The following is a 23,718-nucleotide window of genomic DNA, read 5'->3' on the forward strand; positions in this document are numbered from 1 at the left end:
TAAAGGGTCTAAACTATAAACGAACCTTATCAACATGTGGCCCATGATAAAATAAAATAAAAAACTATTAAGTAAGAACCCACGTTGAAATAATGAAAGTCATACGTCCGACTAATATATCGTATATAAGTTTTCTGCCCAAAAAATTAATATACTTTCATATCGTGAGATAAAGTAAAGATATATGCAGTAGCAGCAACCTTAAATTTCAATTATTGCAAGTTTTTTTATTTTGTAAAAAACGGCTAAAGAAAGTTTGGTAGTTCATGTAGGAAAACTACTTAAAAAATACATGAAAAACTATAAAATAAAATAAAAAATTAATAAAGTAGAGCAGAAAAAAAAAAGTAATAGAAGAAGAGCTCATACTTCTACACAACTTAAATATATATATATATAGGGGTTTGCACTGTTTTTATAGTGTTCATGATTAATTTCGTAAATTTGAAGATAAATTATCAACGTTTGAGTTTGAGTTTAAGTTGGACTTGTTAGAGAGATAGAATTTCACTACTTGTTAAATTTGAACTAAATAAAAATAATTTTGTTTAAAAAATGAGAATGATGAGTTTGAGTTTAAATTGGAGTTGTTAGAGAGATAAAGTTTCACTCCTTGTTAAATTTGAACTAAACAAAAATAATTTTATTTTTAAAAAACGATAATGATGTGGCAAGCTCTGAAAATGTCAACTTCAGTTTTATAAATATATATATATATATATATTTTTTTATATATATATATTAATATGTAATATATTATTATATATAAGAATAGTGTGGCTGAGTTTACATAAGAATAATATAAAGGGAAAATACAAATTATCCGTCTAGTTTGACCGGAATTTAAGTTGTCTACTTTTAATTTGAAATTTGACATTTTACCCACCTGAAGTTTGATCAAAATTTAAGTTTTCTAACTGTGATTTGAAATCTTATAATGTAAGTGTTCCGCTAGATTCTTTTTTATCTTATTTAATATTATATTTTTATATTTTTTGTGTTTTAGGAAGAGAGAGACATAAAAATACAGCAAAATTACATATTTAGCCTTCTTTTTAACAAATATGGGTTACAAATCTGATTGTTTTGATGGAAAACTTTCTATAAAGATATTTTTCCAATATTTGGTAGTATTAAAAAAATAAATCAAAGGAAAACTATCTTTGATCAACAGAAAAATTATAACTTATTTTTAGAGATTGTTAGAAAACAATTCTATCTCACACTAAGCTAAATAAGGAAAGTTAGAAGATTGTTTTTCAATTCATTTAAAGTAAGGACAAAGTTTAGCTACAAAACCAGTTGTAGTCTTAGGCTACAAACTGCTCTAATAAGATGACATGTGTAAAAAAAAAAGCATATACATTGCACATGATTACTTAAGTAAACTTAACTCCACTAACCCTAATTAACTACACCACCTGTTAAAAAAATAAAAACTAAAAACCCTAAAAAATATACGGATAATCTCTCTCTCTCTCTCTCTCTCTCTCTCTCTCTCTCTCTCTACTGTAACCCAAAAGGCCATAACCCAGCTCCAACCGATCACCCATCTCCACCGCCAGCCGGCCAGCCCAAATCCTCCTGTCTCCACCGCCGGCCAACCACCTCAATCTTCCTCTGTCTCCACTGCCTGCCAACCACCTCAATCCTCCTCTGTCTCCACCGCCGGCGCACTCAGTCTCCGCCGCTTCACCGGTTAGATTCCTTTTGTTTATTCATAGATAACTAAATTTACTTTTTTAATTCTATTAATTTTTTTCTGAATGAATCGTGTTTTATTATTTATGTGAGTTCTGGATTTTCTGGTTTTTTTATTATTATTAATGTGCGTTTTTTAGTTTGATTGTTCATAGATAACTAAATTTACTTTTTCAATTCCTTCAAGAACTGGAGGATTTGCTAGCTAGTTCTTTTAAGTTCATTTGAGGTTTCAATCTGATTCCTCATCAGCTCTCACTTTCTTCAATTGGGTCAAGAATGATTTAAGTCTCAGACTGTTAAAGTCATTGTTGTATGAGTGATAGGAAATGGGGTTTGCCTGGATAGTTTTACTTGTCGAGTTGTTGTGGAAGGACATAGAAACAAGACTAAGTTGCTTTCAGCTTTGAAATTGTTGTCAGAGCTTTAGGGATTTGAAATTCCTATTTTTGCTGACTTTTATGAATATCTAGTGGTCAAACTGCGTGAAGAGAATCGGCCAATTGCCGCTACAATCAAAATTTTTAAAACTTTATTTTCTACCTTTTTATTTTGTTTTTGAATTGAAACAAATCTAAAAGGTGTTGGAGAGATCCTATATTCTATTTACAAGTATTGTTTCATAGTCTGCAAAAGGAGAAATTTTTTTGAACCTTTTTCTATTCTGTCATCTCAAAAGAACTTGTCTATTTTCTTATGGGTACATTTAGAAGTCAGTTTTCATAAGATTAAAAAATAATAGCTTATATATATTGCTGTTCACAGGTGGCAAATTTGAATTTTTCTGGCTCCTTACTACCTCCCATGTCAAGTTTCATGTATAGCTAAAGAATGAGTTAAAATCTATGCTTAATTTACAAGTCAAGAATGTGATTTTTTTTTTTTTTTGTTTCTCTCTTTTTGCACAGCAACAATCACTGACAACACTGAATTCAAGAGCTTATACAGACATAATATCTCTGTTTCTGTTCCTTCTGCACATGGTTGCTGCTGTTGGGTTAGTTTGTTTTCTTATATTCAAGGGAATTCAAGGCCTAATACAAGCGTCAAAATCTATTAAAACGAAAGAGAAAAGGGTGTTGCAGTCTTATCTGCCACAAGTTGAAGCTGCATAATTTTTGAGCATTACTCTTGCATTGGCATGGCAAAAGGCAGTCAGGAAATGGCCTCTATTTATGGTTCATTTCATACTATGGAGCTCTTTTGTAATGTCCCTATCTGCTGGAATTCTCCTTATTTGCTTCCAAAAACCTGCCACTGAAGGCATTGGAGTCTGTTTTATTGCCTTTGCAATTGGCAATGGATTGTATGCTTGTTGGGTCACAACGTGTATTAAGTTTTGTTGTAAGAACTTGATGAAAGCACTTGAGCCAAGTATTTAGTCCTTTACCTGAGTGGTACAATTTATTATTAAAATGGTTATTTCTTATCTGCTAGTGCAGTAATTTGAATTTCTTTGACAATTATGTGGCAGAGGCATTAGCTTGGAAAGTTGAGATGGTGTATAAAATTTAAAACCCAATCTCACTGCATATAGGGCTATAATAGACTACTTGTGTAAATCTCTAGTGTAAACTTCATAGGCTTCTAGATTTATACATTCTAAAACTCTAGTGTTTGTAAGAGCACTTGCAGCAGTGGAGCTAAATAGCTATATAGCTATTTTAGCTCCACCAAAACACCAAAAAGAAGCATGCAGCAGTGGAGCTATATCTATTTTTTTTTAGCTCATTGCTACAGTGTACATCTATAGATAGATGTGCACTGTTCATGAGAGCTAAAAAAAAAATTAATTTTTTATTTTGTGTTCACATTACTTTTTTATTGTGGTGTTTTTATTGTAGTGAGATGTATTATTTTATTGTGGTAGATATATTATTTTATTGTGATATTTATATTATTTTATTGTGTTGAAAGCTAAAATAGATCCACTGCTGTAGCATGTGTGTAGGTAAAATAGATAAAGTAACTTTTAGTGAAGCTAAATTGTTAAATTTTTAGCTCCACTGCTGTGGATGCTCTAAGTAAGTCATGGAGAGTCACCCATGTTGCTTTTGGAGATAAGATGAATTACTATGTGCTTTGATTTTAAGATTGAATTTATTTGTTTTACAGTTTTTCTATTGTGGGTAAAATATGTACTTTTTGAATTGAACTTTTGGCCTTAAAACTTGTTTTTAATTCAAGTATAAATGTCAATGAAAAATTCTATTATGTTCTAATGAATTGGTTGTAATCTTCTTTATATTTTTAAAACAACTCAATTTTCATAACTTATTTGAAATTTTAAACATTAAGTAAATTCATTATGTTAAAATTAACAAAAATTATGCTCAAATGTAAAGCGAAAGTATATAAATCATCAAATTACCTTTTCTTAAAAATAAAAAAATTAAAATCAAGGAATTCATAATTAACAATTTGCACATTCTATTAAAAGTTATCATTAGATTCATTACAAAGTATTTTCAAAGAATTAACAAAAATACTAAAACGAAATCGGTAGTATCAAGCTTAGGTATGAATGTTTAACATTTATCTAATTGTGTTTATTCTTAACATTTATCTAATTGACCTTACATCATGATCTCTACGTTGCATCCAATGGACAATCTTTAGTACGGAGGATGTAGCAATTATGTCTCATTTTCAACACTTTATCTTGTTTACCTCTACTACTATACTTTTGAAAGTGTAATCAAATTGATCATGATGCAAACAAATAAAAAAAATTTAAACAGTAGTATTAGTAAATCTTTAGATAATTTCATGTGCACCACTTATGCATCACCTCACCTGGAAGCAGCTAGTATTCCTATGACATTGTAATGACAGCATCAAATAGGCCAACACACATACTCAAGCAGAAATGTCTTGAAAGAAAATAATTCAGTTGATTCCCAACCATCTATAGTGACATATCTTTGGTCATTGGAAGCATTTATATATATATATATATATATATATATATATATATATATATAGTTGATGGTTTATTAGCATTGAATCAATCTGCCAATGGTCTAACCAATAAAAATAGTCCTCAATATGCCAATGACATCACAATAAAAAATACTAAAAAGTTAACAGTTTGCCAATAGTCTAACAATAAAAAATAGTCTTCAATCTCTAACAAATAAAACTGCATAGTCTTCAATCTCCATCCAATAAAGTTTCACCCTAACTCCAACCTATTTAGTGCTTTTGCCAAAATGGTGCTCTTCTTGGATAACATCAGAAGTACTTGTTGAAACCTGAAAACAATTGCAAAGAATAATTGTCACAGACTATAACAAATTTATGTGCCTACAAGATTGATATATTACAGTGGAATGTAACAAATCTTACTTTATTTAGGCTTCCAAGTGATTCAACTTGTCTCGCCTCACAATCTTTTTTTGGAGGCCACTGGCATGTTTTTTAGCACGTATTGTTTTGCTTCGAGATTTACCATTTTTCTTCTCTAATGCAAATCTCAATCTTCTCTTTGGACGCCCAACAGTAGGTTTGGTTTTAATCCTATGTATGCTATCACCTTGTAAAACATCTGCAGTAACATCACCACGGACTTCTATGCAACTCTCCATATTATTCGAATGACATTTTTTTCTAATCTCATGCAAATCCCTCATTAATTTTTCAAAACATTCTTTGGTATGTTTATACATTATCTCATTCTCTGCTGCAAGTGTGGAAATTTCACGAGCATTGTGACTCAAATGAGAGTAGCGTTTTCCTATCGACTCTTGAGCATTACCTTTAATATCAATGCCATGATAGTCCTTGATAGAACCAGCCCTTGCATCTTGCGTCCATCTTTTCAATACATATTGGACGGGAAGTCTTTTAACATTTTTATGTTCAAGAACTTTCAAAGCATGGGCACAAAAAATTCCTACAAAGCTGAACTTCTTGCAACTGCATTCCACCGTTGTAGTTGAGGCTTCATATTTAACTAGGTGCTCTTGAATTCTTTGACTATATTTGACCTTGTATTCTGTGATAGTATCAGATTTATTAGCCTTGTAAATAGTACAGTCAGCAATCTTCATATATTCATCTTGAAACATTTGAAAATTTTCTGGGGTGTACAGCTCTACAACATGTCTCAACATCTCTACATTAGATTGTAAAATCGGTTTTGTTTGCCTCATTTTGAAATCTGCCTGTAGTTCTTGATGTCTCTTATCAACTAAAACTCTAGAGTAATGTCCTGAAAAGCGCACAAAATCATGTTTTGGTTTCAAGTATTTCTTCAACACACTGTTTATTGACTCACTACGTTGGGTGCTTTTCATATCAGCAGTGAACATATGTCGACCATATACCATAGCCCATTTTTCTTTCACATCAAATATGCTACACAACCATTTATTATCAGAACCATATTCCTTAAGCATATAATCCCGTGAAACAAGCCATTCATCTTCATCTTCATACTCATACAAACAATCACTAAAATCATTTGCAAAATGCTTAGATGAATGAAATAAAGGTGTAGATTCTTAGCAGCATTCTAATAAATATGCCATACTCAAACGATGATTAGATTTAGGAAATAACTCTATTATTGCTTTAGCCATTGCAGCAGATTGATCTGTAAGTATAGTTCTTGGCTGCTTTCTTGACATTGCATTTAAAAAAATTTCAAACAACCACTTAAATGACTCTATAGTCTCATCATAAAGTAAAGCTGCACCAAAGATAATTGATTGTTTGTGATGATTAACCCCAACGAATGGAGCAAAGGGACGATCATATCTATTTGTTCGATAAGGTGTGTCAAAACAAATAACATCTTCAAAGTGCCCGTAATCAACTATTGATCTAGCATCAGCCCAAAAAATGTTCATGATTTGACCATCATCATCAACTTGTATTGAATAAAAATAAGATGGATCTGCCAATTGCATCTTATGAAAGTACTCCATCATAGCAAGTCCATCTCCTTTCCTCAAAGCCATCCTCCTCTCATTATGTACATGATTCTTATAATCAACATCCATAAATCCAAGATTTTCACGACCCCCAACTTGCATGCTCAATAATTCAATGGTTTGTTTAATTGATATTCCAGACCTCTCTGCATCATTTGCAATGGCTTTTTGAGCAGATGAAATTTTTCTCTTCGATCTTAACATATGTTTCATTGGCGAAGGAGCAAACTCATGATTATGTTGACCATGAAAAGAAACAACATGTAACATACCATCCTTTTGAAGATGACAGGTCATCTGTGCTAAACAACCTGTTCGTGAAATTGGACGACGATAAGATGCATTTTCGCGACGTTTGTCAACAGCTTGTTCACCCTCTTTTGAGCAACTAAATGTTCTCCTTACAATTTTCCCCGCATTTCCTCGCTTTACATAATGTTTCCATACACTAAAGCCAATTTGGTGAGCATATTCTTTGTAAAATTCATATGCACTCTCATCACAATCAAATTTCATGCCAATTGCTGGAGTATTTGATTTGTTTGGGCTTCCAAGAGTAAGTTCTACTTTAGTCTCCTCTTGTTGATCAGCTATATAACCAATGAATTCATCTTCCAATACAATTTCTAGTACTTCTACAATTTCCTTGCTATGTCTACTTGGAGTATTTGAATTTTTTGGGCTTCCATGAGTAGGTTCTATTTGAGCCTCCTCTTGTTGATCAGCTATGCAATCATTCAATTCATCTTCCAATAAAATAATTTGACTAGTATCCATCATCTGTAGACAAGATACATATTCAAAATCAAATCAGAAAAAAGGAAAAAAATTTATAAACAATATTAAAAAAAAATTCCAATATTCAGGACCCATTAAAGAATACTCTCCGTGAATTACTTACAAACACTAGAGTTTTAGAATGTATAAATCTAGAAGCTTATAAAGTTTACTCTCAGTTGCTTATACTTTTGAAAATCAAGTCAATATGAACAAGAACAACAATTTTTTTAGATGAATCAAAGATAAATTCAATACTAAAGAAAAATGAATACAATTTCAACAACTCAACTAAATTTAGTATCATAAAAACTACAACAAAACCATACTACAAGACAGCAAATAACAACAGTATTACATATTAGAGAAGAAATACACATAAATTCATTTTTTTAATAAGTAAATTAAACTAGATTTGGTAACTTATAAACAACAACAAGAAAATCCTCTTTAGTTCTTGAAGGAATCAAGGTTATCTATGAACGATCAAACTAAAAAACGCACATTAATAATAAATAAAAAAAACCAGAAAATCCAAAACTCACATTAATAATAAAACACGATTCATTCAGAAAAAAATTAATAGAATTAAAAAAGTAAATTTAGTTATCTATGAATAAACAGAAGGAATCTAACCGGTGAAGTGGCGGAGACTGAGTTGCACCGGCGGTGGAGACAGAGGAGGATTGAGGTGGTTGGCCGGCGGTGGAGATAGAGGAAGATTGAGGTGGTTGGCCGGCGGTGGAGATGGGAGGATTTGGGCTGGCTAGCCGGCGGTGGAGATGGGAGGCTATGGGTGATCGGTTGGAGCTGGGTTATGGCCTTCTGGGTTGCAGTTGAGAGAGAGAGAGAGAGATTATACGTATATTTTTTAGGGTTTTTAGTTTTTATTTTTTTATTTTTTTAATAAGTGGTGTAGCTAACTAGGGTTAGTTGAATTAAATTTACTTAAGTAATCATGTGCAATGCACATGCTTTTTTTACACATGTCATTTTATTAGAGCAGTTTGTAGCCTAAGGCTACAACTGGTTTTGTAGCTAAATTTTGTCTTATTTTAAACCTCCTTACCGATTTATGTGATTTGCAGTTTTTGCATATTTTAGATCAAGCTAGATAAAGACTTGTGAATGATTCCTCAATTCTTATGATTTTTAATTAATATTCTTTTACCTATCTTCTGTTCGGTTGCCAAGAAAAGTTAGGAGAATAGGAAATCTACAGGTTAGTTTTAGTTTCAGTGTTCTTATGTTTTGAGGGAAAGGTGAATTAGTTTTGCTGAGGAAAAAAAAAAAAAAACTAAAATGATTTGCATAGTATGGGTGAGAGCATTTTTAATGAGTGAGGGAATTTCTTGTTGAATTGCTAAAAATGAATTTTATAATGAGTTAAATAGGCGGGTTGTAGATTAAATAGGTTGGATAGATAATGGGTATTAAATTTTTTTTAAATGAGTCATAAATGGATAAGTGGGTAATTATATACATGAATTTTATAATGGGTTAAATGGGTAGGTTGTAGATTAAATAGGTTGGATAGATAATGGGTATTAAACTTTTTATTAATGGGTCATAAATGGATAAGTGGGTAATTATATACCCGACTCATTTATAACTTAACCCAAATCCCGACTAATTGCCAAACTACAGTATGTGAATGTCCTCTTTTACTCTCCTTTAACAAATAGTTTTTTACGTTATTGTCAAAAACAAAAAATACAAACAAACAAACAGCTTTTTATGTCTTATAAAAAATAAATTAAATTAAATTTTTATAATTAAAAAAAAAAAGCTTTCACGTAAATACAGGTCGTTTCTTTTTTCTTTTTCTTTTTTTCCTCACTTTAGCATTCATTGTTCGGGATTAGATGGTGATCAATCCCAAAAAATTACAAAATATAGTACATCTGTTCACATTGTGTGTGCAATAAAATTAACTTCTCTAAATGTATAAGTTATAAACCATCAACCATCTGAGAATGAAGTAAGAATATATCTACCTCTTGCAAGGCTACAACCCAGATGCTCAATGGACCAATTAGAAGTGTAAGAGCAGTTCTGCAAGAGAACAACATATACACACAAGTCAATCAATCAATCAATATATATATATATATATATATATATACCTCTTGCAAGGCTACAACCCAGATGCTCAATGGACCAATTAGAAGTGTAAGAGCAGTTCTGCAAGAGAACAATATATACACACAAGTCAATCAATCAATATATATATATATATATATAATAGTAAAAGCGATGCGAAAGTTAGTTCCCACATTTAAGGAGGTATTGACAAATAAAAAAAAAGACCCCTTAAAATACTGCCATGTACACACTTTTAAGTAAAACAGCCCCACGTTACCACGTTTGGCCTTTCAAAACTTTGCCACGCTTGCGATTAAAAAAATGATAAATTACATTGTTTCGTTAGGTTAACACACCATTTGATAGCATCTCAGTATAAAAGGAAAAGTAACCGGCTAAAATATAGTACTCCCAAAAACAAAATGCAGGATCATTGTTATTAATTCCGTTCCATTTCGGCTAAAATGGCCGAAAAATTTTGTTCCGGCATATAAACCGGAACAGTAGTCCCCCTGTTCTACCTCGGATCAAATTTCAGCCTATTCCGGTGAGTTTCGGGTGTTCCTGGCTGTTTTGGTCAATTTCGGTCGAAATACGAGTTTCGGCCGGCATGAGTTGAAGTTGTGGTTCTGAATATAGAGAGAGAAAGAGAGAGGTTTTGAGGTATAGGTGTGATGTGAGAGAGTGCTTTGTGTGAGATAGAGAGAAAACAAAAGGGGAAAATAAGTTTAATACGTGCTTATCTGCATTCGGCATCAAGACAGAAGCAACGAACAGAAGGAGTGCTGGTCAGTTCTCCATTATTCTTCAAAGTTTTAAGAGAGACAAGATTTTGAACTAGAAAGAGTTATGAGAGAGACGCAGAAATATGCAAAATGGGCTGTGGGGTAGGTAGGGTAATAAATGGGGAAGATATTTAAATAATTTTATTACTTTTTTATTCAACCATCTGTTACTTCAAGTGCTTTTATCTATTTTTTTAATTATGTTATTCGGATATGTATGGCACACGTAGGAGGTAGTTTGTGCTTCACACAATCTCAACGATGAATGTAGTACTAGTGGGTTATTCAGGGGAAAAAAAAAGTAACTAAGAAAAAAGAGAGAAGAATAAGAAAAAGAAAACTAATATGATGATTCTGATCAGTTAATTAAGCATTCTTTTAATATTTATTAACTTGTATTATTATTTAACTAAATGAAAATAAAAATATGTAATACATTTTTTTGATATTAAGACTTAAGATTAAATAATTTTTATTATTTGATATTTAGTTATTTACTTCTTTGAATTGCTAATTTTTTGTTGTATAAGAATATATATATATATATATATATATATATATTTTTTAGGCAACCCAAAACACTTTGAAACGGTACGCCGAAATAGGCCGGTGCCGAAATATTCCATTTCACTAGACAAACCAAAACGGGATCCGAAACAGTATTCATAACATTGCGCAGGATACAGAGAGGAAACTGTGTTCATAAGCTGTCAATCACCAGATTAGAGCACCGCAACTGCAAGCACATGCATAGAGAGAGAAAAATCTATGGGCATCAACACCGTTAGGCTATCTATCTACCACCATTAGATCGTCGAACCGGCTCCGGTACATTTTTCTCAATTTTTTTAGATTTTGATATGAAATATTACTTTATATTGAGTTTTTTTGTCAGATAGGTTTAGATTTGATTTTGGTTTTGATTCCTTTTTGTTTCGGGTTTTTGGGTTCTCCATCAAAATGTTTGTTTTCTCAATTTTCCAATATTTTCTTTTATTTTTTGTTTTTTTTCCTATTTTGGATTATAGAAATCACTAAACATATTGATCTTAATTTTGTACTTTCGTTTCTAATCTTAACAAAATAAAAAAACTAGAAAGGTTGTGACTTTAAAACATCAAGCGTTTCAATTTCATTCTCTGAATTTTAATTAATATTTTTTTTTTCTTTTCTTCCTTCTTTCTTTTATTTTCAATCCTTATATGATGGTTGCTATTGAAAGGTAGAGACAGTTATGTTCTATTTTTTATTTTTGAAATTTAGGCATTAATTATGATTTACATGTGGGTATTATGGTTCAGTCGGTTATGATTTAGGTTTTTTTGGTTAGGAATAGTTTTGTTTTGGGAATTTTGGATGGGAATCGAATTTGCATATTTGGGTTGTTTTGATTTTGGATTTCACCTTCAAATTCAGAGAAAGATGAAGTTTTTCTCTCCACACATCATGCACAATCAGTTATGAATGTATTTTAGCATCATTTGTTATTATGTTTGTGAGTTTTGTCTTGTTAATTTGAAAAATCTGTTTATTATTAAAAAAATTTGCCTTTCTTATGTTATTTTTAGTCTATTCTATTTAGTTATTAAGTTAATTTACCAAGAATTTTATTTCATATAATTTAATATTTCATACCTAATTTGTAAACCTAATTTATCATATTTGCCATTTGTTTTTCTTTCTTTTTCAAGTCAAGGTATTTCCCGTATTTTTAATTCTTTTTATTCCCGTTCTTTTCTGCAATAAAATTTATAATTTACTTTTGTTTGTTCTGGGAATAGAAACAATTAAATAGGAAAGTTGATTGAAATCCCTAGCAGGCAAATAACTTGCAGGATATGACTTAGTTTTGGTTGATTAGTAGTTTGGATTTGTTTTGATTAACGTTTTTGGAATCGATTTATATATATATATATATATATATATATATATATGTATATGGATTCATGTTCTGATTACATAAGCTATTAACTATTGCTTTTGAAGATATATCAGTTCATGTTTTTAATAATTCATGGGTATATATATTAATATGGGCATGTTGTTCCTTTGGGAAAGGTTACCATGTAAATTTTAAGGATTTCTCTGTTTTTCGGCATTGATAAAGATTACTGATATAGATGCTCTTATGCTATGAGCGCATCAACTTTTATATGTTTATCCAAGTCAATGATATGTACATGCAGCACCGTGACAAAGATAAGATAATCATGGCCTTTTATGAATCAAGTTCTAATTCAATAAAAAACAATATATCACATGTATAAACCACGGCATACATGAATAAATCTAATACTTATGCAGAAAAAATTATTGCAAAATTTTTAATATGAAGAAAATAACTTTTCTTTCATTCTAAAACACAATTAACACATTAGTGCTGTTTTTTTCTCAAAGAAAATTGACCTATAAAATTGTTATGATTTCATTAATTTTTTTCCACCTTTTCCCAGCAGCCAAATAGATTGTTAGAGTTCTCTTTTTTCTTTTTCTTTTTTAGACTATGCTTTGTAGCAAATTTGGCTTATTTGTGTTTGTATAGTTTTACAATTCAGTCTGCCTCTAAGATTATATATAGTCTTAGTTTTGCGAAATTTGAGTTTCTATTAGTCATGATTCTATAACTACTAATTTTAAGTTCAAACCGAGTTTTATATATAGGGTTTGTGGTCTCTAACTTTTTTTCCTACAAAACAAATACATATGTAGTTTAAAGTTTGACTAAACCATGTTTCAATAGATTTTCATACTATATGTATTTTTTTAATTTATGAATTGACATTTAATGTAATTTTTCTCTTTAGTTAAGTATGGATGATAGAAAAGGTTCTAGCGAATGTGAAGATGAGAGACATACTTTGGTTTATGGTGGTTGACTATTTCAACAATTACATGTTGGTGCGTACACATGTATAGAAGGAAATTGATTTATGTGGGTGAGGTTTAACCAACATATATTGAAGACTAAATTATATAATGGATTGAATGGTGTGATTTGAATACCAACATTGAAGCTTAATTCTGACCCTGTAATTATATTGAAATTACAGATTTGTTCAAATCTTTGTCAATTACAACACTTGGGTAATTTCCAAGAAGAGTTGCTGGAACAAACTGATAGGTTAGGATGGTTTGATTTCCCTCTACTAATCTCATACTTCGTATTAGATTTTGTCCATTTAGTGTATTTGTGTTTGAATTGGCTCTGATTTGCATGTTTTACCAAGCTTTTTTCTTTACAAATTGATTTTATTAGCCAAATCTGAAGTTTAGAGTGAAGATTTTGTTAAACTCTGTGTTACTGCATATTAAGGAATTATTTACCAGAGTTTTTGATCTTAATATTCATATTCAAGCTAATGAGGAAAATGTAATCGTTACTATCATGTAAGCTTCTTGAGCATCAATAACTATATAATATAAACCTTGTTTTGAATTCTATAAAAATACTATATAGAAATAATATTTTTTTATTATTTTTAATGTTCTTTATATTAACTTTGACTAAGAAGATTAATGAAAAGGTTAGGCAATGGAGTTACTCTTAGAAAGAGGATGTAAATTAGCGATTTATCTGTATATTTAGTTATCTGATTCCATGAAATTTCAAGTTAAATGAGTCACAAGTGAAAGGAAAAGATTTGAAAATATATCATAAATTTAAGAATCAAAGAAGACAAGAAATAAAGAAAATATACTTCTGCTTGGAAGAATTTCATCTTCACAATTAAAATTAGAGTAGCAAATTTTTGAAGATGACATTTTTTTTTTCCTAACCCTGTTTTGAATTCTGTTAAAATACTATATAGAAATAATATTTTTTATTATTTTTAATGTTCTTTATATTAACTTTGACTAAGAAGATTAATGAAAAGGTTAGGCAATGGAGTTATTCTTAGAAAGAGGATGTAAATCAACGATTTATCTGTATATTTAGTTATTTGATTCCATGAAATTTCAAGTTAAATGAGTCACAAGTGAAAGGAAAAGATTTGAAAATATATCATAAATTTAAGAATCAAAGAAGACAAGAAATAAAGAAAATATACTTCTGCTTGGAAGAAATTCATCTTCACAATTAAAATTAGAGTAGCAAATTTTTTAATACGACATTTTTTTTCCTGAATTTGGGGATGAGATATGACTTTTCTTTGGTTATTTTAGTTGTATTAGTTTTGATTTACATGTTTGAGTTAGATTTGTTTCATCCTGAGTTTGAATCACATTTATAAGTCCTAGAAGTATTTTATGTGTCTTGATATTACTCAAGCAAATGATATTTTAAGGATTACAAGGAATTTTATCATTAGCAGAACCTATATTATATTTTAGTTACTCACTAAAAAAGAAATACATATTTAGTGGCTTTCTTGGTAGATTTCTATTGATAATTGTTTGTTCTAAGTTTACTTTATGTTTTTACTATCAGATTGTATCTGAAACACCAATGACTTAAATCATAGTGCTAATATCCTATAAACCATTACATCTTTGTTGGGCTAATATTACATCTTTGTGGCATTCTAACTAATATTATGGTTTTGTATTTTCAGCCAAATCAACTTATAGATAAATATTGACAAATGGCAGGTGGTAGTTACACAGTTGTCACAAATCACAAGAAATGTTGGTTGGGTTTAAAAATGTGTCTTTGTTTCAACCTATATGTATTAATCCGAAGGATAACACACTCTATCAAGTCTATCAAGTTCTATATGTATTATTTTTGTGATCTCTTAAATTTATGAATTTCCATGTCTGGTATTTTCTGTTTTTGTTAGTACCACGGGTTAAAAATGTGACAAAATGAATGTGTAGAACCTTTGAACATTTGGATTTCTATATTGAAACCATGCAGGCTTAATAAGCGTTTGGAATTTACAAGAGATGTGAAATGAGTCATCTTTTTTCCTTTGTAGATAGTATAATACATTTGATTAATCAATTTTTTTTTATTTTTTTATTTGTAAGGTTAAAGGTAAAATTTTTTTGTATTTTTTATTTTGCAATTCTTCTGCTTATGACAAGATATGTTGAGTCTCTCTCTACTTCTAATAGAATGCAAATAATAATAATAATAATAATAATAATAAGGGACATGATATGATATGGAGATTTTAGTACTGGATTTCGTAATTATTCAAGGTACAAGATTTTATGCTGCACCTATGCAAAAAAATTGCAATGAGTTTAGCATGGCATAAAAAATTAAAAGTGTGACGCATTTATTTAAGTATTTATTTTACTTTCTAATTTTCGTAGGAGTGGCAAATTTGGTTGGTAGTCTCAACATACATTTATTTGGCACTTTTGGAGCTTTTACATGTTAGCGGAGAGAGATTAGTGGAAAATATTTGTTGCATCACAGAGTCTAGGATTAGAGAAACTGTCGCATATGTTTAGACCAACTTGCTTGATTGTTAATCTTTAGTCAACAGCAAGGACAGTAAATTAATTGTTTTGCTACTGCAATTAATTATAGATGGTACATTGCAGACAGGTTTTGATTTTGATTATTTTCCCTTCTCAATAGTAACGGGTTACTACTTCTAAAGGGACCATTTTGGAATGTAATGATTATTTTTAGCAGACACACAGACATCTCTGTGCTTCAAGTTCTCAATTTCTTTGTTGTAAAAATATGTTGCTTAGAAATTGGTAAGGTGCCTTGAATTTACAGGACAAACAGAGAAGTTTATAGATCACTGCGCTCATCAAATACAATTAAAGCCTGGAATTGGTTTAAATTTTATTTTCTGACCATGTTGAAGCCTAAGCTCTGAGTTCCAAGATCTGCATATGAATCTATTGTAGTGTTCAAAAAGGTTACTACATAAATAAGGAAAAAAGTCTAGGAGTCACAGGTGAGGCTGGCACTTGCTTTGACACTCGAGTGAGAATGCATTAAAAGGCTCCTTTAAGACCCTTGAGGTGAGGCAACTCTAACAAGGCACTCACTTTTTGTGACTAATTGAGCACCTTGGTTGAGGGGACAGGATTTAGAACGGTGCTTCACTGAAATAGTGACATTTTTACTGAATTAAAACTCAACTCAGGAAATTTTTACCATTTTTCATATTTCCTACTAATAATTCTGGCTTTCTAAAATAAAGAAAATTCATCAAGGCCTATATATTCTAAGAGTAAAACAAAGAAAATAATTAAGGCGAATATATTCTTAAGAGTAACAAGTCCTCATGAACAACATGAGCATCTCAAATATTGGTGCCTACTTTACTGGGGCCAAGTGCTTATTTTGGCACTAGGGCCTTAAATGATTGCGATTATATTGCATTAAAGGTTAATTTGTTTGGCTCCAAGTAATTGTGAAAAGGCATGTCTGTTTTATTTCAATGTAATTTGCCAGGCTCCTCTATAAATACCACCAAAGTTTGGGTTGTGATGACTGAGAGTGAAGCTTTTGGAAAATATTGGACCAATTCTAATTTTTAATCCTATGTGATAGAGATGCCAAGGGAAGAGATTAAGTTTCAAATAAATGTTGTTAGGACAACTTTTAATACAAGATGAAGAGGAAAATCTTTATTGATCATGCAAATCTTTGTGTTCAATAACCATATTCTCTCGAACCCACAACCTTTAAAAAAAAACCTTAACCAATTAGTTATAATTTATGAGATTTCAATTAACATTTTTTCCAAATCATGTGTTGATGCCAGGTTATGTCTGTCTTTTAGATGAACACCTGCATATTAGCATCATTATCTGAACAATTAACTATCCACCCCCTTCCATATTTTACCATCACATTAAGTATAATATGTTAAGTTGATTTTTTTCTAACTCATAAAATGATCCTGCGCATTGCGCGGATTAAACGTTAGTATATATAAAAGCAGAGACCTCATGCAGAAGTGTATGAGTTTTTGCTATGTGGTGCTTTGTATGAGTACTTTTTCGTTTAGCCTTTCACCTCCCATCTTCTTATCAATGATTAGTTTAGGCCATAAATGTAGAAAATTAAAAGATTTGATTCTACTCCCTTTTCCAACTTCTTGAACTCTTCTACTTTTAATTTCATTAATTTAAGAAATGAAAGATTTTCTCCATTCAATGTTAGTTTTCATGTTCTTTTATATATTCCAGTTTCACAAAATATCAAAAGGCCAAAAGAAAAGTAGGACTGGAGAGATAGAAAGACAAAGAGTTAGAAATTAGTGTAAAAAAGAGTATGAAATTACCTTTGGTTTTAGGTGCATATGCTCTAAACTCCTTAACAACACTATCAAACCTTGATACAATACTTTCATAACATAAGGGGTTTCTAAAAGGTATGTGTTTTTTGTTTTTATTTATATTTTTGGAAAGTGTTTAATCTTTGTAAGTAATTAAGGTACTTAGACGTAAGTAAACTCATTAACAATACTATTAAAGCTTGATACAATCATTTCACAACATATGAGGTTTCTAAAAGGTATATGTCTTTTGTTTTTATTTATATTTTTGGAAAGTGTTTAATTTTTGTAAGTGATTAAGGTACTCAGATGTAAGTAAAATTAAAAGTAAGATACGAAATAGTATAAGTTTATATTTCCCTATTCAATTATTGTTTTATTTTTAATCTCTTGGCATGTATATTTAGTTTTAAGAATTAGAAATTATAAACCTTAAATCTTAGATGTTTAGCCTTCAAAGGTTCACGTGTTTTCTTAAAAAAAAATAAATACTTCTAAAAAAAGAAAAGGAAATCATAAAAAATTTATATTGGAAACGGTCAAATGTAAGAACTAAATATACACGTACACCTGATCAATTATGGTTACTTATGCATATATTGTGTTACAATTTTTTTCATTCATTATTTTAGTGACATATAATACATAATTGAAATTAAAATTTTCAAACATTATAACACATATGAGTACTATAAAATAATTAATAACGAACACGCGTATCACGCGAGACATCCACTAGTTTTTTAAAAGATAAATTACACGGTCACAAAATAATATAACAAATGAATAGCATGTATTCATTTTTTTTGAAGAAAGTGGATACTTTTTTTTTACAATATAAGAATAGAATAAACTTATTTGATTCATTTCCACAGTGTTTTACTATCCAAGAGGCTATGAAGTTTGATCTTGAATAATGCCTTGATGTCTCCAAGTTAGATGTGTGATTGGATGCGTTTGATTTGACATCGAAGGCTGTTGGCTTGATCTTAAACTAAGGCTTGGTTTGGATAGTTGAACACATCTAGCGTTCAGCGTTTCCAGCCTTTTTTTTTTTTTTCTTCCGTGCACAAGTTTCAACCAGCGACAAGCAGCACTATTCATCACTGTGCTGGTACTGTTCATGCACTGTTCATGAACAGTACACGCACTTTTCAGTTTTTTTTTTAAATGGGACCCGCGGTACTATTCACACATTTAAAAATTATTTTGCTACAGTGTTTTCAGTTTTCAGCTGTATCCAAACGGACCCTAAATCAAAAGGAAATTGAAAGACAAATTACTACACAACTACCTTCAAAGCAGCTCCTTCACATAACATAAAATCATATCCCATTTTTGCTACTTTTGATATGGCTAGGTACAACACGAGCTTATACAAAAGGGTATTGGTCTTCATTCATATGCACCCATGCAAAAACAACTTATTTCTTGTGGTTTCTTCCAACAGTTGCTATACATGCTTTATCCTATTTGACGAACAACATCAAAATTAACATTGGTATTTGAAGGGAAGGGTGGATCTCATAGACAGCTTCTCATACAATGCCCACTTGCAAATTCCCACAGTGAACTATTATCAATGTATAACTTTTTAACTTGGGAAATTAAGCACAAAGGGCTAGTACTTCTTTTTGTTCTTGTTTCAAAATTTTGTTTATGGTCATCTCAATCTAGTCATCTCAGCTTGAATTGATTATAAGATGTTGACCACACTAATAGGAGTAATCGGTTTCTTCCATTCGTATTCAACGGAATTTCATACTCTCTCATCAATAGATTTCAGGAAGGCTTTCATCCTTACTTTCCAACAAGCATAGTTATTCTCATCAAAGTGTGGAGGGATCATAAGAGAGTGACCGTGTTCCATGACAACAGGGGTCAAGGATCAACTCTTAGATCAAGAGATCTAAACACTAGAGCTAACACAAGATGTTTAACCAAGTTAACACAAGATGTTTAACCAAGTTATTTAGTCAAGTGATTACTTAGATAAATTATTCAGATCTAGGTTAACACAATAATATCATATCATGTAAATAATGCAAAAAAATAAAGATCACAATGATATGATAACCCAGGAAAACCTAACCGGTAAAAAATCTGGGGAGGATTCAACCGAGCTATCCTCAAGGTAAAAAAAGATCCACTATGAAATAATTGAAGTTCTTACAATAGAACTTAAACCACTAACATCCTATTGCTACCTCGTGTAGAAAACTTACTACCACGACCACGTGACAGCTTCGAGTCCACGGACTACTTCTTTCTTTGATCTGCAGCAACCACAAGTTCTCCTACTTATGACTTTGAGACTTCATTCAAAGGTTTAAGATCTTCTTTAAAGTTCTTTATGCAGCAACTGAAACAACCATCAAGTTCTTGATGTGAATCTTGATCTTGATAGCTCAATGTGTGTGTATGAAAGTAAACACTTCTAGATCTCACAGAAGATTCAACACACAACCCTTTAAAGACTTCTAAAACATAGCTAGGGTTTTTCCTTTTATATGTGAAGTAAAACACTTAACCCTACACGTCATATGGGCTTGGGCTGAATTGGAATTTCTACAGAAAATTAAATCTGCACGAGATTCAATCGATCAAGTCTAATTTTCGATCGATTGAGCCTTGCAGATTTTGACCAATAAATCCTGCAATCACTCGATTCCAATTTTACAGAAAAACACGCTTTGAGCAAGCCTAAATCTAGACTCTATGTTTTGATCATGATTTGCCAACATAATACATATTGAAGTTCTAATACATTAATTCTTAAAGTCTTAGAACCTAACATCTTATATAAAATTTAAATAGATGAAACTTCATAATGATTTTTAAAATATAAGAATCTTGAAAAAAATTAATGTTATGAAAGGGCATTAACAATACTGAGAATATTTTAAACCTCCTTACCAATTTATGTGATTTGCAGTTTTTGCATATTTTAGATCAAGCTAGATAAAGACTTGTGAATGATTCCTCAATTCTTATGATTTTTAATTAATATTCTTTTACCTATCTTCTGTTTGGTTGCCAAGAAAAGTTAAGAGAACACTACAGGTTAGTTTTAGTTTCAATGTTCTTATGTTTTGAGTGAAAGGTGAATTAGTTTTGCTGAGGAAAAAAAAAAAAAACTCAAATGATTTGCATAGTATGGGTGAGGGAATTTCTTGTTGAATTGCTAAAAATGAATCTTATAATGGGTTAAATGGGCGGGTTGTAGATTAAATAGGTTGGATAGATAATGGGTATTAAATTTTTTATTAATGGGTTATAAATGGATAAATGGGTAATTATATACCCGACTCATTTATAACTTAACCCAATTCCCGACCAATTGCCAAACTACAATATGTGAATGTCCTCTTTTACTCTCCTTTAACAAATAGTTTTTTACGTTACTGTCAAAAACAAAAAAATACAAACAAACAAACAGCTTTTTATGTCTTATCAAAAATAAATTAAATTAAATTTTTATTAAAAAAAAAGCTTTTATGTAAATACTGGTCGTTTCTTTTTTCTTTTTCTTTTTTTCCTCACTTTAGCATTCATTGTTTGGGACTAGATGGCGATCAATCCCAAACAATTACAAAATATAGTACATCTGTTCACATTGTGTGTGCAACAAAATTAACTTCCTCTAAATGCATAAGTTATAAACCATCTGAGAATGAAGTAAGAATATATCTACCTCTTGCAAGGCTGCAACCCAGATGCTCAATGGACCAATCAGAAGTGTAAGAGCAGTTCTGCAAGAGAACAACTTATACACACAAATCAATCAATCAATCAATATATATATATATATATATATATATATATATATATATATATATATATATATATATATATATAAGCAGAGACCTCATGCAGAAGTGTATGAGGTTCTGCTATGTGATGCTTTGTATGAGTACTTTTTCGTTTAGCCTTTCACCTCTCATCTTCTTATCAATGATTAGTTTAGGCCATAAATGTAGAAAATTAAAAGATTTGGTTCTACTCCCTTTTCCAACTTCTTGAACTCTTCTACTTTTAATTTCATTAATTTAAGAAATGAAAGGTTTTCTCCATTCAATGTTAGTTTTCGTGTTCTTTTATATATTCCAGTTTCACAAAATATCAAAAGGCCAAAAGAAAAATAGGACTGGAGAGATAGAGAGACAAAGAGTCAGAAATTAGTGCCAAAAAGAATATGAAATTGCCTTTGGTTTCAGGTTCATATGCTTTAAACTCCTTAACAACACTATCAAAGCTTGATACAATGCTTTCATAACATAAGGGATTTCTAAAAGGTATGTGTTTTTTGTTTTTATTTATATTTTTGGAAAGTGATTAATCTTTGTAAGTGATTAAGGTACTCAAACGTAAGTAAACTCATTAACAACACCATCAAAGCTTGATAATGAGAAATTGTATATTTTTTACGGATTCTAAAAGTCATTTTAAAGTCTTTTACAAACCTTTTGTTCGGTATAGACATGCTTTCATCTCCATGATTGATGTTAAAACTTTAGTCTTTGTTTCAAATTTGGACTCTTTGAAATAGAAGATATCACGTGGTTAATTTGGTTTTGAACTCTTAACCCCACTCTCTTGGCCTGTGGTTTAATTTGTCAATGTGTTTGAAACTAGTTTCTATCAAAATTAATTCTCAAGGATTTCTAAATTGATTGCTCACATATCACATTAAAGCCTGTAATGATTTCCTTTACACCACAAGTTGAATCTATTCCCTTTCACGTTTTGGTTTAAAACATAAGTCAAAAGGGAGGTTGTGTCACTTTGATTTACATCCAATGCCATGAACTTTATCTCTTTGGAAAACGGTGAGCTTTTGTAAACTTTCAACTTGACCTTTTGTTTCTCATGGATATTAATTTAAGTGAGACAAGTTTTACATGATTTCATTTTTGAGTTAATCTCTAAAATTAATATCCCTGACAAGTGGATGTGGTCTAAAAATGTTCATTAAATGCATATGATTTCGGGGGCGAAATTCTTTTAAGGGGGGAAGAATTTAACACCCCAGCCTTTACAAAATAAGTGAATAAATAAATAAACAAATAAAAAGGTTGTTTTGGAAATTATTTGAGTGGGGGCATTTTTGTAATAAGACCCAAGCCTAGCCCTAGCCTTATATGTAACCCACGTTGGCTTCCTCCTCTATTTTTCTAAAAGTGTCGCCTCCCATCACCTTTCCCTCTTTCCTCTAGTGTTCCCATTTCCCATGGCCGTAAATCCTCTCTCCCATCCTCATGTGAAGTTTATTAACTTCTGCCTCTTAAATTTCTATCTTAGCCGACTCATGGAAGGTTCTTTTCCAATCAAAATCCACCACCAAGAGTTCTAGTGGCTATTTTGGTAGACCCATTTGAAAGACCATCCCTCTAAGTTTCGTTAATTCAATAGATGAGGTAAAAATCTAAGTTTTCTGCCATTTTCTTCTATGAAATCCTTTGGGCTTTGTTGTTTCATGATGTCCTTTTCACAACATATAGGGTTTCCAAAAGGTATATGTCTTTTGTTTTTATTTATATTTTTGGAAAGTGTTTAATTTTTGTAAGTGATTAAGGTACTTTGATGTAAGTAAAATTAAAAGTAAGATACAAAATAGTATAAGTTTATATTTCCCTATTCAATTATTGTTTTATTTTTAATCTCTTGGCATGTATATTTAGTTTTAAGAATTAGAAATTATAAAACCTTAAATCTTAGATGTTTAGCCTTCAAAAGTTCACGTGTTTTCTTTAAACAAAATAAATACTCCTAAAAAAAGAAAATGAAATAATAAAAAATTTTATATTAGAAACGATCAAATGTAAGAACTAAATATACATGTACACATGATCAAACAAAAAATGGCATATAGTGACATTTTTAGAGTCTAATAAATTATGGTTACTTATGGAAATATTGTGTTACAATTTTTTTCATTCATTATTTTAGTGACGTATAATACATAATTGAAATTAATTTTTCAAATATTATAACACATATGAGTATTATAAAATAACTAATAACAAACACACGTATCGCGCGAAACATCCATTCTCTTCCTTGGAACCATTCTTCATCAATGTCTGCATCTGGATCATGATTATGGTAATAGGGATCATCAAAATCAAACGGACTGGGCATTTCCCAATGGTGTTGATAAGGCCATTGCTGTCTGCAAATGTCTGGGTCGGCGGGTACAATTTCTGGAAAGATTCCCTGGTTGAGAGATTCTGCCAT

General features: G+C 30.7%; 1 long non-coding RNA gene and 1 pseudogene across 1 annotated transcript; one reads left to right on the forward strand and one right to left on the reverse strand.

Moving 5' to 3' along the window:
* The first annotated feature begins 1,432 nt into the window (after window positions 1–1,432).
* LOC142630942 (uncharacterized) lies at window positions 1,433–3,132 on the forward strand. Its single transcript, XR_012843470.1, has 2 exons — window positions 1,433–1,698; window positions 2,610–3,132. It is a non-coding gene; the product is annotated as an uncharacterized LOC142630942 (long non-coding RNA).
* Window positions 3,133–5,148: 2,016 nt separating this feature from the next.
* Window positions 5,149–23,718, reverse strand: LOC142632702 (protein FAR1-RELATED SEQUENCE 5-like; annotated as a pseudogene).

The sequence above is a fragment of the Castanea sativa genome, chromosome 4 (genome assembly GCF_040712315.1).
Source record: "Castanea sativa cultivar Marrone di Chiusa Pesio chromosome 4, ASM4071231v1".
NCBI classification, from domain to species: domain Eukaryota; kingdom Viridiplantae; phylum Streptophyta; class Magnoliopsida; order Fagales; family Fagaceae; genus Castanea; species Castanea sativa.